The sequence below is a fragment of the Monodon monoceros genome, unplaced genomic scaffold (genome assembly GCF_005190385.1).
Source record: "Monodon monoceros isolate NGI ecotype Baffin Bay Population unplaced genomic scaffold, NGI_Narwhal_1 Super_Scaffold_15, whole genome shotgun sequence".
Taxonomy (NCBI): Eukaryota; Metazoa; Chordata; class Mammalia; order Artiodactyla; family Monodontidae; genus Monodon; species Monodon monoceros.
The window spans coordinates 67,497,414-67,512,525 of NW_021703771.1; the positions used below are offsets into that span (position 1 = coordinate 67,497,414).

The 15,112-nt window shown below is 40.3% G+C and overlaps 1 protein-coding gene across 1 annotated transcript in view; it reads left to right on the forward strand.

Annotated features, from left to right (window-relative positions):
- Window positions 1-15,112, forward strand: part of AIG1 (androgen induced 1) — a 232,656-nt gene that overhangs the window by 162,862 nt on the left and 54,682 nt on the right.

The window sequence follows — 15,112 nt, forward strand, 5'->3', positions numbered from 1 at the left end:
TTTTTCTCCATCCTATCCTGGCCCCTGGCTTTTTACAATTCTTTCCACTGTTTTTCCTTTCACCACCTGCATACGCACTCTGGATAAGAAAAGCATTCTGCCCTTCCTTTTGTTCCCTTTAAATCAAGCAAACTGTTGTTTCTGAAATAAACCTCATTACAAACAGACCTTGTTTTATTGCATTTTGCTTTATTGCACTTTGCAGATATAATTATCTTTTTTACAAATTGAAGGTTTGTGGCAACCCTGCATCTAGCAAGTTTACTGGCTCCATCTTCCTAACAATACTTGCTCACTTCGCGTCTTTGTGTCATGTTTTGGTAATTCTCACAATATTTCAGACTTTTTCATAATTGTTATATTTGTTTTGGTGATCTGCCATCAGTGATCTTTGATGTTACTTTTATGACTCACTGAAGGCTCAGATGATAGCATTTTTAGCAATGAAGTATTTTTTAATTAAGGTATGTACATTTTTTAGACATAATGCTATTGTACACTTAATAGACTGCAGTATAGTGTAAACATAACATTAATTTGCACTTGGAAACCAAAAAATTTGTGTGACTCGATTTATTGCAATATTTTCAGTGTGGTCTAGAATCGAGCCTGCAGTATTTCCAAGATACGCCTGTATATCTTCTTTCCATTTCTACTCTCCATCTCCAAAGCTTAATCAAACTCTATCCTCCCCACAGACAGAACCTTCTCCTCCTTGGAATTTTCATGCCACCTTACCCCTTTTCTATGTCACTTATTTCTCTCTTGAAAACCAGATATTTATGTGAATACCATCCTTTCTGCCAGACTTTAGAGTATTCTTACCATCCACTTCATCTTTCTCTTAGTGCATGTTATAGGAACAGCTAACAGTATAGGAGCCCAAAAAATACTGGAGAATTGAAGAGACAGAAAATGCGGGAGAATTGGGGACGTTCAACAAGAGAAGAGAAATTTTGCAGTAAAATCCTTAATATGCTAAGAAGTTAATAAGGTAAACAAAATTATTTTGAAACAGCATTGAAGGCCCAGTTGAAATGATGGTGGGCTAGTCTGAACTTGGATGGGTACGGTCGGAATAGTTAGATGAATCTACAGTTGGTTTCTTAGGTTTTTTTCTGTGGCTCTATAACAAATTACTACAAATTTTGCAGCCTAAAACAGCACATATTTATCATCTCACAGTTTCTGAAGTCAGGGCTCCAAACGTGGTTTAGCTGGGTCTTTTGCTACAGGGCCTCTTACAAGATGCAAAGTGTCAGCCAGTGTTGGGGTCTTGTTAGAAGGATTGAGTGGGGAAGGATCTCCTTGTAAGTGCACATGGCTGTTGGTAGGATTCAGTTCTTCAAGGGCTGCTGGACTGAGGGCCTCTGTTTCTAGCCATCTGTTGGCCATAGGATGCTCCCTTTACGTCTTGCTATGTGGGCTTCCCCAGCATAGCTGCGTGCCTCATCAAAGCCAGCAAGGGAAGTAGCCTGCTAGCAAAACAGAATGCACAGTCTCGTCTAAACTAATCGTAGAGGTGATATCTTATCAACTTTACCAAATACCATGAGTTAAAAGCAAATCAGTGCCTACCTTCAAACAAAGGCATAGATACCAGGAAGCTGGTATCATTGAAAATACATCTTAGAATTTGTCTGCCATGTCTGGTAAGTACTATAGGCATTCCCTAAGTATTTTTGAAAGGGTTGTGTTCCAAAATTTGTTTCTTGCTCGGTTGGAACTAAGAATTCAGTAGGATTTCCTTATAAAAACAATGGAGTTAAATTCCTGGGCTTACTTCCAGGTAAGGGCCATTTTACCCAGAGTAGACCAAGTAGCATGCTAACCAAACTACTCTAACTTACATTTATTTATGCCATTGTTATTCTTTGAGAATATGCTTTCCAAATGTCAAGTTGGGATGCTGGGACAAATTCTCCAATTAACAAATCTTTAGCATAGCCATGTAGGGAAGTTAGAAGTACTATGCCTCTGCCATCAGGAACTCATTAATTATTTCACACTGTGTATATGAACAGATGATCCCCAAGCAAAGTATTTATCCATAAGCTGATAATCATTGATGCATTTACTGTGAACGCATTCTCTGAAGTCCTCAATATTTGTACTGAAAATCTGAATGTTTCAACAGGGAGAGCAAATCATTTCCAAAGTCTTTCAGAAAATATAATTCAAGGAACTATTTCAAATCATTTTTAAATTCTTAAGACTAAACATAAACTTCCACCACAGCATCACTGAAGCCCCTATGTTGAAGTTCCTGGTCCCGGTTTGTTTACACTAAATCTCACGGGTTAGTAATGATGCCACCTCCTTTCCCTACAGGTCAATGTGGAAGAATCTCCCTGTTAGGCCAGCAGAAGAAATTCTTTTGAATTTTCAGCTTCATCAAAGACTGGCCCTTTCCCTGTTTGAAGTCCTCTCTTGCTTCTTAGCCATTGGGGGTGCTTTGAACTCAACTCCCACTGACCCTGTTTCCTCTTCAAAGGCTTCTTCCCTTCCATGTAGGGAGAAGATGCCTTTTGAAAGTAGTGGGCTCCTGCCTTATGTGAGTCTGTCGGTGTAAGCAGAAATAAACAAAAATAATAATAAGCAGAAGTAACAGGTCTTGGTAATTACAGAGAGATCCAGAGAAAATGGGAAAATGGAAGGCAAGCCACTCTGCAGTATTACTTGGAAGAGAGGGTATTTAACATGCCTTATTCTCCGCTGTGCTGCAACTTCTGTAGCTTGCATGAAGCAGGGGATGGGCATTTAAAGTGGCCCGTCCTTAGGTGGAAATCTCGGCCCAGGTGGACACCCCAGAGATGTTATACGTGGGAAATTTAAATTTAAAACAACTTCAGTTATCTGAGTGAGACTCTTCCCCAGGCACCTAAACAGTTAGACCCTGTCATGAGACAAAGTCCTAGACATCTTGCATCTGTAAACACCATCAGAAGCTGAAAATTCTTGAGAATTTTTCTTTTTCTTAGCTATTGACTCATGAACTCGTGGACTAGTTATGGGTTGATTCTATTGTACTTTTTTTTTTTTCCCCAGTTTAAGTTGCTAACTTACATATGTACAATTTTAGCTCCAGTGAAGTATTTTCTGTTTTATTTTCTAAGGAAGATGCTACTAGAGTTGTGATAGCTTGTAAGACACTTAAAAGTAGGTCCTTCCCATTCTGGAAGGCTCTGATTATGTGATCTTAGGTAAACTATCAGGTAGGAGCATCAGCCAGCGTGACATAGAAGAGCTCCTTAGATAGCTGCCTGGTACAGAATAGTTCAGGTATTAAACAGCGGTGGTCCGTAGTTAGCGGCACTAATCAAACCACGCTTTCCTTCATATCTGATAATGGGGTGTATTAATGTGCCAGGGCTGCCATAACAAAATACCACGGACAGGGTAGCTGAAACAACAGAAATTTATTACTCACAGTTCTGGAGTCTGGAAGTCCAAGATCAAGGTGTCGACAGGGTTGGTTTCTCCTGAGGCTTCTCTCCATGGCTTGCAGATGGCCGCCTTCTCACTGTGTCCTCACATGGCTTTTTCTATACATGATCACACCCCTGGTGTCTCTTCCTCTACTTATAAGGACACTAGTCCTATTGCATTAAGGCTCCACCCTTATGATCTCATTTAACCTCAATTACTTCTTTAAAGACGCTATCTTCAAATAGTCACATTGGCGGTTAGCGCTTCAATGTATGAATTTTGGGAGAACATATTTCAGCTCGTAACATGGGGTTACCAATAATGCCCATAGACGGATTGGAGGTCATAAATAGTTTGTGAAAATGTGTGAGTGTGTGCATTTGTGGATTTTTCTGGAGAGAAAGTTCGCGCCTTTCATGGGAATTTCAAAGAATGCTAATAGATAGGACACATTGCTTTATATCAACTTCCCTAATTATTTTTCTAGTTGGGATGATATATGCTGATGCTTCACAAAGATTCTGTGATTTTATTAACCCTATTGTTCCATCCTCTCTAGATTTTGAGATATTCTGTTTGGCTGTGAATCATTACTCTGTCCAAAGATTAGGGAATAGTTGGAGAACGTGTTTTCTTACCCTGCTGAGATGACTAAAATAATGATGTGGCATTTTTTTCATTGATGTCCAGTTTTAGAGTGTTTTCCTTTGTAAATGGTGGCCTAGGTACTTAAGAAAATATGTCATTTTATAAATCAAATAAATACCTGAGGAAGTTAAAGAGAATAGCAATTAAAAAGCAATTATGAATTTAGGACATAGGAGTAGTACTGCAAAAATAAATAAAGTTGAACTTCCCAATTATAGGCAGTGTTGTTTATGCCTCTGTCATGTGCAGAGGAAAGCACTGAAAACAAGTGGTAGGGAAACGGGCCCTATGATAAAGACCTAAAGAAATCAGAAATTTTTAAATGGAAAATAGAGTATGACTAATACTTCAAAAGTTACCCCTACCCATTACTTTCTCTCCCTCTCTCGTAGGCCTGTACCTTTATTTGGGTCCTATCGTATGCTGATCTCTGGGGCTACTATTTTTATTGCATATATGTGTCACTGACTTTTTAAACCAGAACTTAGGATTTTCATTTGCCATCAATAAATTTCATTTTGATAGGTTTAGACATTTTTCTTGCCCAGTTGTTTTTATTTTTATTTTTTTTAGTTTTGGAAACATTAAATCCATACAAAATCAAAATCTTCCACAGATGCCAAGTGGATAACAATGGAACTTATAGCTGAAAGAGGGAGAGGAAGGGGTCCTGCTGAAATAAAAACATATTATCAATATGGTATTTCCCTAATCCAAAGTCTTCTCTATGTGGAATTCCCAGTCCATCAACTGTCCATAGTAGATTATTTCTTTCTTTGCTTAGCATTCTCTGTATATTAAAAACAAAATTATGTTCCCAGTTTGTTTTTTTTTTAAAAAGACAAAATCAGCTGGGGCATATTTATTTCCTCTGACTGCAGCCCCTTGTAAAAATGTCAGTAGTGGATGGGAAAATTAAGACAGTGCTCACTTACCTCTCCTCACTTAGGACAGTGACAGTGGAAGGGGACTGGAAATCCTAAATCCTAAAATTGGCTTTGGAAACGTTTTCAATCTTTGATCTCATTTGCTCCTAAAGCATGCAGCTGCAGTCATAGAAACTAAATATGTAAGACATCCTATGACTTTCTGGTGAATGGCTATTTTGGAAAGAATCCTTTCAAAGCCCCCAGGTCATTTTTGCTGAAGTCACTGTGTCAGGATCAAAGACAGCTGGCAGCTCACTGCCTTGATTCATGCCTGATGGCTTTTAGGGAGCACTCCAAGCTCCTGGGGTTCCATCCATTCTGTTCCTGGAGTCAGTAACACCTGAATCACTAAAGTAAAATGAAGTTTGATATGTGCTGTTTACTATTAGAGAGAGTTTGAATATTTGCAATATTTAAATAAAAAATGTTAAAAGAAAAAATCTTCATTTACTGACCTTCGCAAAGAATTGAGGAAACCTTTTTTTAAAAAAAACACAAATTAAACCTCTGAAATTAGTACAAATGCAACACTTGTGAGTCTTTGGGGTTTTCCGTGGAAATGCATACTGAATCCCTGCATGTGTGTATGTGTTGAACTGTTACAGTTAAGCATTTATTTTTCTTGTTGTTGTTGTTGTTGTTTTTTTTGCGGTACGCGGGCCTCTCACTGTTGTGGCCTCTCCCGTTGCGGAGCACAGGCTCTGGACGCGCAGGCCCAGCGGCCATGGCTCACGGGCCCAGCCGCTCTGCGGCACGTGGGATCTTCCCGGACCGGGGCACGAACCCGTGTCCCCTGCATCGGCAGGCGGACTCTCAACCACTGCGCCACCAGGGAAGCCCAAGCATTTATATTTTTACAGAAAGTTTTATGCTTGCTTTTTTGGTTTTTGTTTGTTTGTTTTTGGTTTAGTTTGGTTTTCTTTGGTTTAGTTTGGTTTGCTTTGGTTTGGTTTAGTTAGGTTGGGTTTTTTGTTTTATTTTTGTTCTCACATTTTGGCTCGAAATGGCTCGGCAAAGAAATAAAGTTGCAATGTTTTATGTAATTTGCCCCCAAGTCATGCAGAGTTTGTGTCAAAACTAAATTGAGATTTTTTTTTTTCAGCCAGGATTTTTCAATCTGCTTTAACTAGCCAACACACCATCCTCTGTTTCTTAGGGTATCTGGTAGGTTCTGATACTGTACTAGGGGCCATGAGGACACAGAAATATAAGTCATGGCCCCTCTCCTCACGTGTGCACACTATGCCTTGACTCGACAAACTCAGTCAGTCCAATAGGCCAGCATAACCTCTTCATGAGTTCTAATTTTTACTTATGCCAGATAATGTCTGTGGAAGATGGAGACTTAGTTCCAAAAGCATGCATTTTGGTGAGAGGCTGAGTTCCCCTTACCGTTCATCACTTCCTGCCAGCCCCCAAGGTTAAGCATACCCACGTGCAGCTGGTGGTGCTTCCTCTTTTGGGATTTTGAAATTTAAGGAGGAAAGGGAAAGAAAACTAATAACTGTTGAATGCCTGTTTATGCTCAGCTGTGGGTTTATATAATTTAATCTTCATGACAATATTATTATCCCCATTTAACAGATGAGGAATAAGAATCAGAAAAGCCAAGCAGATGTCCAAGGTCCTCCAGCTTAGTCCCTGACATCAGCTGTATTTGAATCTAGGTTTCTCCAAAGGCAAAGGGCAGCTGTTTCCCACTAGACTGAACCATTTCTATGCAATTGCTAGAGAATCCCTTAGTTTCCTCACCAGTAAAATAAAGATAAAATCTTCCACCTTGTTTAATATGTAATAAAATAAGAGTATTGAACATGCTGAATAAATTCAAATGAGCTTGTGCTCATTCAGCCTCTTCATGAGTTGGGAACAACCACCGGCAAATTATGACTCAAGTTATCAATAACATTAATGTTCAAGCTTTCTTCTTTACCATTGTTAACATTAAAGAGAGTACTGTCTTCCCTTCTCACCCACACCCTTTTGCAAAACTCATAAAACTTTTGTTTAAAGATTTTTCTTCTCTCAACTGCTTCTTACCTTGCAACCTCTGCTAGCCAATGAAGGTATTTCATAGACTTAATTGGCAGAGAGAATCAAAAAGGGACATGTAAAAGGAATGAGAAAAGAAACGTGTAGAGGGACTGGCATAGCTGAGGCAAAGAGACACTTTGAAAATTATATATGAAAGCTTAAGTTGAAAACAACTTGAGGAACAATGAAGGAAAGGTCTTAAATTCTAGTACCAAGAGTTTAGATTGGATAATATGGGTTATCAGGATCTCCTGCACTTTTGTCTTCTGTCCCCATCAACTTACGGACATGGGTTTTACCGAGGTCTCTGTTGATCTCCCTTGACCAGAACATTGGTAGACATTTTTGGTCCTCATTTTGCCTTCTCAGTGCCATTAAATGCAATTGACTGCTCCATCCTTGTATCTTCTTCCCCTTGGCTTCCATGATACATTTTCTGGCTTTCCTTTTCTCTCTCTGGCTACTTCCTCTACTATGCATTGCAGGCTCATCTTCTGCCATCCAGCTTTAAACATGGAGTTCTTCAAGGTTTGTTCTCAGGCCCTCTTCTGGTCTTAATATACACCTTTCTCTTAAGTGAGCTCGTCTACATCATGGCTTCACCTAACTAAGGATTCTTTCCCAAGCTCTAGACCCACATGAACTTGAACATGATAAAGTTTCCTCTTGTCTAACATGCTCATAGCCAAAGTTGGGAATGTACACAATGTCTTTTTTGAGCAATTGTTTGGATAATGGACAGGGAACATGAGAAGAGCAATGACATGGCAAAATGGCTGATGGTGAATTTACTTTTGGACTTGCTGCTTTTCAGCTGCCTAAAGTTTCAGTTCAGTAAGATTTGGGTATAGTGACCTGAAGGCCAACTGAACAATTTCTGTAGAATATGTGGGCCAAAGTTGTATTGGAGAAGGGGATAAAGGGAGACAGAGAGGGTTTTCTACTTCTTAAAGACAGCCCTCCCTACCCACTACTTCAGTTCATTATACATAATTGTACTCAGTGTTTATTAAATAGTTGGGATTTACTTCTGTCCTCTGCTTTTCTTTGGGGACCAGTAAACTTAATCCACTCATTTGTTCATTCATTCATCCATGATCATAGATTACCCATACTGGCCAATTAAGTCTGCTCTATTCTAAGTTCACTCAAAAACCTTTGGGATACTGTGATCACAAGGGAGAATCAAGGAATGACTATAGCTAGAACAATTAAACAACGATTAACACAAACATTTATTGAATGCGTACTCTATGTCAGGTACTGTGATGAATGCTTTCTCTGTGTTGTCAGTTTTACTCCTGCACAGCACAATTCAGTTATTCTCTCTAACCCCCTTTTAGAGATGTGTGAACTGAGGTTTAAATAAGTTAGCTGTCTGTCCCAAGATCACAAAGCTAGTGAACGAAAAGCTAGAATTCCACCCAGGTCTAAATTGAGAGCCCTTCCCTTAACCACTGTTCTTCTTATCCCACACCTGCAAAAGTTTCCAATTCATTGGTATATTTTGCATAGAGGAGCCTGCCGTTGGCCTCCTTCTTCATTTTGCTCATTAAAGTGAACAAACAAACCAAAAAGCATGCCTTTCTCTTTAACTTCATCTCTTTAGTTGAAGGGAAATGGAAGAAAAATTAAAAATGACAGTCCGCTGGAGATGACCTGAGAACCTTATTATCTCCCACACACGGAGGATGCCCTGCAGAGGACGAGGGAAGGAGGAAGGGAAAGCATGGCTTACTCTTCAAGTTGGCATCTTGCAACCCATGCAAGGCTGGATTCTGTGGTGGCGTGTGACTACTGGTGGCCTTGACCTAAACAGACAAGTTTCCCCCTGAAAAGTAGCTTTGTTTAAATGTTTAACAAACCCTTTGTTTAATAGGGGGAAAATAAAGATATTAAAAAAAAACAGGCAAATTGGGGCTTCCCTGGTGGCTCAGTGGTTAAGAATCCACCTGCCAATGCAGGGGACACGGGTTCGAGTCCTGGTCCGGGAAGATCCCACATGCCGCGGAGCAGCTAAGCCCATGTGCCACAACTACTGAGCCTGCGCTCTAGAGCCTGCGAGCCACAACTACTGAGGCTGAATGCCACAACTACTGAAGCTCATGCTCCTAGAGCCCATGCTCCAAAACAAAGAGAAGCCTCCGCAATGAGAAGCCCGCGCACCGCAACGAAGAGTAGCGCCCGCTCGCCGCAACTAGAGAAAGCCCGCGCACAGCAATGAAGACCTAACGCAGCCAAAAATAAATAAATAAAATAAATACACTTATATTAAAAAAGAAAACATAGGCAAATTGTAACCCTTACCTTTCCTTCATGTAAAAAATTTTTTAATGCTTGAGTCTCAAGTTTTTCAACACAGCTGGAGAAATAGAATCACCACCAGACTAACCCCACATGGGTGGAGTTCACAAAAATGGAAAGTTAGAGGAAACCCCATTAACTTAGAGTTAACATTGCCTCATGAAAAGAGAAGAAATCTAGTTCAGGATACCTCCAAGAGAGCAATGAGCTAAACAAACAGCTCTAACCGCACAGTGATTTAAGGAACTTCCTGAAGTTCTTTTCCCTCCTTGCTGTTAGTGCATTAAATTTAAGTTGGCTGGTAATCCTTGGGCTCTGGGAAAATCAAATGGTTAGTTTATGGTCAATTTCTCTCAATGATTATCTTTCAGAAAACGTGTGAGTTGTGAGAGAGAATGGGAGTACTTAATTCATCCTGCTGTTGAAAAATAGAATTGGATGACAGGTCCTAGGTGCTGCTGCTAAGAGGCTTTCAGCAACTGCTGTGCTCAGCCATGGATATTTCAGTGAAATAAATAACTAAAAGCAGTCTAAGAATTTGCAAGAGGAAGTGTTTTCATACTATGGCTTAGCAAAAACATCTCTATATTAAATGTACTTGCAAATTTAAACTGTACCAGGGGAAGGGAGATGGGTTTATATAATCCAAGCAGCATAGGAAACATTAAATACTTCATGTTGTTAAAACAGGGTGACGTCATTGGCAAGGCACTTTTTTCTCTAGGAAATTGAAGGCTCCATCCACCAGTAAGAGGCAGGAAGAATTACTCACTGTGGGAGAAAGTCTAACATACTCACAGCCCTGCCTAAGGTTTGTGGTGCCTCTGGAAAACAAGAACTGCCCTGTTTTATCTCATCATATTTTCAAGCTGCAAAACAAAAAGAGAAGCAGAGGTAGGGAAACTAAGGAAATTCTGGGAATTCATGGCCTTCAAATAGAGGACACTGCTGCCAGGAATCACATTAACTTACTACTTGATTATATATGGGTTTCAAGAAAGAGGATTCTTGGGCTTCCCTTCCCTGGTGGCGCAGAGGTTGAGAGTCTGCCTGCCGATGCAGGGGACACGGGTTCCTGCCCCGGTCCGGGAAGATCCCACATGCCGCGGAGCGGCTGGGCCCGTGAGCCATGGCCGCTGAGCCTGCGCGTCCAGAGCCTGTGCTCCGCAACGGGAAAGGTCACAACAGTGAGAGGCCCGCGTACCGCAAAAAAAAAAAAAAAAGAAATAGGATTCTTAAGGATTTCTAGAATGAAGGAAGAGATTTTACACAGGATTAAACAAAGATAGAGGCAGCCAATATACATCAAACAGAACTACAAACTGAGGACTTTTTTTTTCCAAAGGTTTACAGTCTAGCAAGTGGAAGATCTTAGAAAGACATATAACAATTATGCTGTCCACTCGTTTCCCAGAGGGCCAATCCAGGGATAGAAAATGAGAGTTATGCAATTTACACTTTTCTGCCTAAACATTGTGGTCAATTTTTCAGAAGTTTTCAATGTGCATTGTTACTGCAATCCTTTCTAATATTCTCCCCTTTACATTCCTCCTCAAATAAATCTGCTTAGCCATCCTGAAATATTATACACAAAATTAAAAAAAGAGATAAACAGGGGAATACTAATCCAGTTGGCAAGCGAAAGCCACAGGGAATATTTGTTAGGACACTTAGGTCCCAGAGGATCGACTTGAAAATTTGAAACCTAAAACACCATGACCCTTGGCCATGACTGTGTACAAGGGAAATCACACTAGTAACTCTCCTGCACTTGGCCCAACTGTCTTTGACGTTTCTGTTTGTAAAGTCAGTGTTACTTATGGTGACCAGGCATTTTTAAGTGGTCCTCTAGCCAAGGCTCTACAACTTTTATTTGATACATTTTCCTTTTCCTTTTCCTTTTCTGTGTCTTGGTATTTTACTGGGTTTTCTTTCTTACTTGTCACTTACTTAAGCTTCTCCCTCCCCCTCACTCTATTTTATTTCTGGTATCTGGAACTTGCTCATTTGCCCTTTCTCCAGTTCATCTTCTCAGCTTATACTATAAGCTGTGTCTTGTTTCTTCGTATTTCTTTTTTCTTGTAAATGCTATATTCTAATATTTTCCTATACGTATGCCACATTCTCTTCAGTGTATCCTTTTAAACATTTAAATGAAGTTAACTTTAAGATGTGCAAATTAAAGAACATTTGAAAAAATAGAAAAGTGTAGAAACAAGAAAGAAGACCCCTCATTGTTCTTCAGACAAAGGAAGTCACTGTTAACACTAGAATGTGTTCTTTTTAGACTATTTTACACAGAAGACTTTTTAAAACTATGTTTGATAGTATAAGTGGTCTTTGATGTCTAAATATGATAATGTTAAGTGTTTTTCTTAATATGTTTTAATGGCTACAAAATTGAGTGGATATATCTTAGTTTAAAAAACGTTTCCTCATTGTAGACCATTAAGATAATTTTTAATTATTTTACTATTGTAAATAGTGTTAGGGAAAGTATCTTTGTTTACTAAGCCAAGGAAGGGTGTATTTTTATTTTGTGTTTATTTGTTTTATTTAGGGTGATTATTATTTCTTTAGCATAGATCCCAGAAGTTCAATTACAGTCTTTGGGAAAGGGTTTGGAGGCCTTGATAATAAGGTCAATTTGCTTTCAAAACAGTATTTGCAATGTACTCTGGCGTTCATGAGTGTGTGTTTTTCACCTCATTCCTGCAACATTAAGTGTTCTCATTTTAAAAGAAAGGTTTGCTAATATAATATGTGAAAATGGCTTTTCTCTTGAATGAAACTGCTTATTAGTAAGGGTGCATACATTTCCATTAATTTGTTTATTATTAGCCCTTATTCATTAGGTCTTTCACCCCTTCTTTCCCCTTCCATCACCTCGTGCCCACATGCTAATTTCCTATGCTTATCCTTAGTCCCTTCTGCTCGCTTTTTAACCCCCAAAGTTAATTTTGTAATTCTCTTTTGTCTCATGTCCAGTAACTTGTGGGGCAGTGGGACCCAAACTGCATTTTAAGAGCATTTCTGTGAGTTGTTCTCAGCAGGTGTCTTCAAGGCCCCAAGTTCTTTTTTTGTCCCCCACTGTGAAAAACTGATTGGCAGCTGGTGACGGGCAGGGCACTGGTGCTTGGCACTCACAGGAAGCCTTGCAGGAGGTGCCCAGAGTCACAGTGGAGGAAGTGCGGCCAAGCCAGCACAAGGTGGGGGACCAGATGTCGCCCGATTATGTTCCATTGAAATCCAAACAAGGCCCCAGATTCAGGATCATTTCCTTGAGACTCCGCAGTTGGAAACTGGCACCGATTCAGAACCTCACAACAGCTGGTCTCCCCATGCTAGGATTTATGTGCCTTGCAGAAACTTTACCTGTGTGTTATCGATTGATTTCTGTAAAGCAATCAAACAGTGTCTCGAAGACCCAAAGCGTACTGCTCTCTGTCGAAAATAAAAAGAGCCCGTATGTCACTGAACACGCGAGCAATCTTATTACAGGCTTGGGAACGCTGAGAAGGATGCGTTGTCCTTGTTATTTATGCCACCCATATTAACCTTGAGGCTGTATCCTGACACTTGCAGCTTGGCAATGACAATGCTCCACTCTTGTTAGGAAACTAAACCCACCCTTTGGAAATAAATTCTATTATAAGCTTTCAGGGGACACCAGCAGATGAGAAATCGTGCTTATGTTTCTCATCATCCAGTTCATGCTGGGAAATCTGAGAATCTTTCCAAAATCTCCTTACTTGTTATCGTCCAGGTCATTTGCATCTATGCCGTCCACTTTCCTGCTCCCAAGGAAGGTGAGCCGGAAGCCTGACAATGTCCTTTTCTGAAGATCAAGGAGGAAAAGCAAACAGAAACCGTCACCCCCAAAGATATTGTAGTTGCTTGTGCTGAGCAGCAGGGGAAGGTTTTAATTTGAAAACAAAACAAGTATTTTTAAGAAAAACTAGAACAAAGAATAGTGAAAGTACATCAATTTAATATTTAGCTAAATACGTATTCCTGACCTAGATCCAGGAACTCTATTTTAAGCATCGCCTTTATAACTGGCTGCTCCTGCTCCTTCCATCACCTGATAAGGTCTGGGTGACTCTCTCTTCCTCTCTCCCTCTCCCTCTGACTGCCTGGCAGTCCTCAACCCAGATTCTCAGACCTCACAGTGAGATTCTGGAGCTAGCCCTCTCCATTAGAAACAAACAAAATAAATTGTTTCCATTCCCCAAAGGAATGTGCTAAAGCCTTTTTTCCTCTTTAACGTGGATGCAATTTAAATTTGGCAAGAGCTGGACACAGTATACCTCACTCTGAGGAGAAAGCCTTGTGAGAGAGACCCTTACAGAAAGACCCCTTCATCTTCCCTGTGAACTGTCAGTGACAGAAAGTAAGCAGGTCATGCCCTCAGCATCCACAGGGTTTCTGCAGAATCCTCACCCATTCCCTCATTCCACAAAAATGTCTTCAGTACCTACTATCTGAAAACCCTGTGTGCATGTTCCTCCCCGGCTGTTCCCACAAGGCTGTGAAGTCAGAGCTTCTTAGAGTGTGCGTTTCGTTCCTTTCATCTCTTACCACACCAGGGGGGCCCAAATATCGTTCAGTGACATTTCTCTTCATTACTCTGATTCAGAATCCTGCTTGTCTGTAACGTGCTCCGTAGGTGAGGAATTAAAGGGAAATAAGGATAAGACACGGCCCATTCATGGCAGGCATTAAAGGGAAATCACCTGAGATGATCTGTCAAAAATTGATCAAAGACAATAATGTGATCAAGGGCCAACTCAAGCAGAACCGAAGAATATGCACATGACTCAGAAAAGCAGCCCTGGCCCTTGCCAGTGTCCTGCTTCTTTCTCCTTCCCTTCCCTGTTCCTCATCGACGCTGGTAAAACATTTCCTGCTCAAGAATCTAACAGATTCCAACATTTTTGCTCAAACACTGGATGTCATCTTGTTTCCCCTGGACTGGGGCAATCATCTCAGAGGGTCAGACCCCAGGTCAGTTAAGGCCAGAGGAAAGGGTCCTCTGAGGTCATGTTGGAGATGGACTTATTTGTCCTTCCTTAACTCTAAAAACACTTGATATTCTTTTTTTTTTTTTGAATAGTTATTTTTGAATTTTATTTTATTTTTTTATACAGCAGATTCTTATTAGTTATCCATTTTATACGTATTAGTGTATACGTGTCAATCCCAATCTCCCAGTTCATCCCCCCACCACCAACACCCCCCACCACTTTCCCCCCTGGTGTCCATTCGTTTGTTCTCTACATCTGTGTCTCTGTTTCTGCCCTGCAAACCGGTTCATCTGTACCATTTTTCTAGGTTCCACATATTTGCATTAATATACGATATTTGTTTTTCTAAAGACACTTGATATTCTTAACGTACCCTAGCCTGTCCTAGTAATCCTTTATTCATTGATCATACTCACAAATTCACCAAAACATTTACTGAATCAGTTTATACTTTGAGTCCGTTCCACTTTCATAACCCCTCCTATGGCACAGCACACAGCTTTTTATATTCCTCAGCTCACTTTATCCCTAGCCCCACTGTTCTGGGAACGGGCTGTCGTGTCCAGTTCACACAACGCATAATGGTTCTCATTTTATACCTTTTGAACAGTCTTTCTCTCATCCATTCTCCCTTCATCCTCTTCAATTCTTAAAACTGAAAAGATTCTCAAGGCTCCAAGTGAGCTCTGACCTCATCCTGCTTCTTTCTTTAGTGGCTCCCATAAAGCTTAGATTCATGAC